The sequence below is a fragment of the Malaya genurostris genome, chromosome 3 (genome assembly GCF_030247185.1).
Source record: "Malaya genurostris strain Urasoe2022 chromosome 3, Malgen_1.1, whole genome shotgun sequence".
NCBI classification, from domain to species: Eukaryota; Metazoa; Arthropoda; class Insecta; order Diptera; family Culicidae; genus Malaya; species Malaya genurostris.
The window spans coordinates 766,241-770,602 of record NC_080572.1 but is presented as its reverse complement, the minus strand read 5'-3'; positions in this window follow the sequence as shown (position 1 = coordinate 770,602).

The window sequence follows — 4,362 nt, the reverse complement described above, 5'->3', positions numbered from 1 at the left end:
GCGAAGAGTTGCCAGTTGTTGCAACATGGTGATTAGGCGATATAGTCTATCGATTCAGTTAATGTGTTGAGTTGATGAGTATTCGGCAACACTGGCATAAAGATGAAACGAAAACTTGCACGCGAACAGCAATTTAAAGCTTAATTACATTTGAGTGAACAGGCTGGCTTCTAACTAGTTGGATCGAGTTTAGCTATGAACCTAACTCAATCGAATGCAAAGGCTGAGTTCTAACATTAAACAGTCGATGACGGCATCATCACATAGTTAGCGGATTCTGTAAGCTCTACACGTATCGGTATGTACGTGCGTGACATTGAAGCCTTTCTGACCACAGACTATCGGTTCAGATAAAAGATGTTTGTGTTTTTTTTTCGATTCGAGAAATATGAATGATTCAGCTTTGTTATTGGCATATAGACGATTTTGTTTTTCATCTGAATTATAGCATTAACCTCAGTATAACTCGGACATTTTTTGTTTGTTTCAATTATAAAGTTTTTAACACCTTAGGTCATTCGTCTCTTCGGACCAGAAAATCTTTCTGACCCTATGTGCGGAGTTGGGAATCGAACCCAGGTGGGCTAAGTGAAAGACATCGACTATCCTATCACGTTGTACTCGTCCCCTAGGAAAATTTCAGAATCTGTGTTTCAAACCTTCTTGTCTTTCTCATATAGAAAGGATGCAGTCCCAAAATATCTGTCATTTTCTAGATACAAAAATGTTTTATGCGACAACCGACGTTCATTTATGATTGAGAACTTAGCAAAACATGTGATCATTCTCTGTAACAACTTTGTTTAGGAGTCGAAAATGTTAACAAATGTTCAAAAACGTAAAATTTACCTTCATTTGATCATAAACATTACTTGGCTATGATCAATATTTTGCTTTTTCACGCATGAATAGATAAATACTCTGCATTTTATCGTAAATATTTTTGGTTGCCCTGCAATCACTGTGAAAACCGATTTTTGAACCGAGGGCCGGTGAAACATGTTAAGCCCAGGGGGGTAATTTTTCGTACCGGGGGAAACAACCGACCATTTCCAAGTCTACCTTAATTCTAATGGAAATGTTATTTATCCCTTAAAAAAGCAAAATCGATTTTTTTAAATATTTAATTTCGATATAACTTTGCATAAAACGCGTAAAGTTTGAAACGTTTTGGATTTTTTGTTTCTAAACAAAAATGCTTATTTAAGCGTTAAATACAACATAAAACTACTATGGGGTTGTTCGAATTGTTGACGTAGGACTACTCAACTATATCAAAAATACTGCCAACATTTGTGTTGAATATTGAGGCAGCAGTCTATTTTGTGTTGCGTATAAACTTAATAATGTCTGTGAATTTTCGCAACTAACTTTTTGATAATTTTGGTTACCTTGAACGTTCAGTTTGTTGGGGTTGATGATGTAAGGTGCTGAACTCGTTTATCTAGTAGTCCATGATTGAGGTCATCCTACAAAAATATCCTCGAATATGAAGAAACTTCCGAATTTCGATCAAAATGTGTCTCGTGCGAATCGAACGGTGCACAAAATAAATCCACAAAAGGTCCAGCCGCTGATGTGCACACCACAAAAAAGGTCCCGGGACTGATCCAAAAATGACGTTTGAAGTGTCAAACTAACCTCATTTTTCGAAAGTCCCAAAGTTAAGATGACAGGTGTCAAACTTTCACGTCATCCGGACTACAAACACTAATCCTACCGACATATAAAAGACGTTACTTATTCACTTATGAAAAACTGAAAATGAAATGAAATTTCGTTTATAGATAAAACATTGCTTTTTAAAGAAATAAAACCGCGCAAGCCTAACAAGTTTGAGAAGTGTTATCCGTACTAGGATTAATAACAACGATTCGTGGTATTCTGATTTTTAAGGTGGTCAAAAAAAATAAGCAAGTTTTGACAATCGTGATGGATGGACGCAAGATCATAGTTCGTGATATAAGATGTGCTAAGAAAGTTAGCATATCAACTGGAAGTGCTGTTACGATCTTAGGCAAAAATGGGTGCCTCGTTCGCTCACAATCGGAAAAAGCAACAACGCATCAACGATCCAAAGAGCGGCACTGTTTAGTCGCAATAAAATGGATTTCTTGCGTTGGTATGAAACAGTGGACGAAACATGGATCTACCTTTTTTCTCCGGAGTCATAACAACACTCAAACGGAAAAAGGTACATTAACATCAACTGTTTTGAAAAGGAAAGTACCATCAAAATTGACTTTTTGAACGATGTGTTAGCAATCTTCTCTATGGCAGGATCGGACCGCACCGAATGCAAGTCGATTCAATACTCTCCTAAATGCGAACGCGCTCATTCAAGAGCAGAAATATTATAGAAACCACGAACGTATGTATGCGAAACTGTCGTATCTGTTGGAGGAAATCATGACAATGGTTCGAGAAACTGGGAAAATTAGAAATAGTTCGTTACTAATTGAAGATTCGATCATCAATTATCTAAAATATGTGATATGATATCGAATATCAGTTAAAGAAGTAGACGTTCAAAGCCTGACCGCTTTCTTATTTTCTGTATTTTGAATTTGACCCCCAGTATAAAAAACAAAAACGCAATTCTACGACAAACTTTTTTTTTTATTTATGTGAAGATATAGAACGGAAAGGTGAGATGTGAAGGTTCATTTGAGCAAACAGAAATCTTCAAGTAACATAGCTTTTACATTCTTTCAGAAGAGTAGAAAGTGCCAACTTCTGGTAACTTTACCGGTTCGAATAGCAAATGGTAAAATACCTTTATCGGTACTTTCCGGCATACCAGAGACTCGAGTAATTTGTATTGATGAGTTGCGTAAGCTCGACTCCTATGGCGGAAGGTAAAAGTTAAGTTACTAAAGGATTTCTGCTTGCTCAAGTGACCCTTATCACGTCTCACCTCTCTGTTGTATATCTTCACATTCTTCCTTTATTATTCTGAGTTACAAATATTGTAATTATGAATAACACTAATATTAACATTGTTTATCGATCGAAATTTCAGGTGGGTAATAACCCACCTTTGAAATATTCGGGTGGGTAGTACTACCCACCGTAACCACCTCTTTCACCGGCCCTCGCCCAGAAGACCGATTGTCATATACCATTCGACTCAGTTTGTCGAGTATGCTAAATGTCTGTGTGTGTATTTGTGTATGTAACGTTATTAGCACTAACTTTTTACAGAAATGGCAAAATTGATTTTCACAAACTTAGATTCAAATGAAAGGTCTTGTGGTTCCCTTACAAAATTTCTGAATTTTACAAACATAGATTTAAATGAATGGTTTTAAAGTTTTATACAAAACTTCTGGAAACTTCGTCTAGCAATTATACAGAGCAGGGATACCAAACACGAAAAAAATGCGTTAGGTCTAATGGATAGGCCTTGTCAATTGACGATCGAACATATCCGTTCCGGCTATACCAGTCCCTAGCTTCCGATTTTGAAAAAAACGGAAATAGTAATCACAAACTCTAAAATGGAACGAGCTCATTTTTCGATGACTTGGCCGATTTTAACAAGAAAAGTCTTATGATTCCATGCATGACTCCTGAATTTTATACGGATCTGACTATTGGTTTCGGAATTATAAGGTGATGAGTGTCCAAAATTTCAAACCGTCTTTTAATGTGTACCGGTACGTAAATGCGCTGGTACGGAAAAGAAAGCACAACACCGCCTCTACGAACGAAGCACGCTGTGTGTGGTGTACGATTTCGCGTATGCGCGGTAAGAAAAACGAAAACCAACACCGATGCTCGATGTTGAAAACACACATGAGCCCGAGTTTCAACCGTTTTGAAGAAAACATAGTTACGGCCCTGGCACGAATGTCTGTTACCAGTGTGTGATTTTTGTTGAATATGGTGCTGAGGTACAAATCAACAAACCACGTTATTACACTTCAATGACGGTAACTTATATGAAACAAATTCATGGGCCAAGTTGAAGACTTTGCAACATTCATTAAAACTTGCTCGGCACGATCGAAATTTATCTCTTTGTCACAATAAAATCTGGAGGTGGAGTCCTCATAGCCATTAAGTCTTGATTTACTTCTGCAGAAATTATTACTCCTAAATATAAAGAATTTGAACATGTATGGGCAAAAGCCTCAATATCGGGTGAAGTTAATATTTTCTGTTCCGTCTCTACTTCCCCCCGAAAATTCAAACAAATCATCTTTTGAATTATTCTTTCAATCTTTAGACACAGTCATTTCGAATATGGAACCTGAAGTAAAGCTTCATATTTTCGGCGACTTCAACCAACGTCATGCGGACTTCATTTCTGACATTGAAAATGAATCCATCTTACTTCCAGTCGTAGGAGAAAACGCA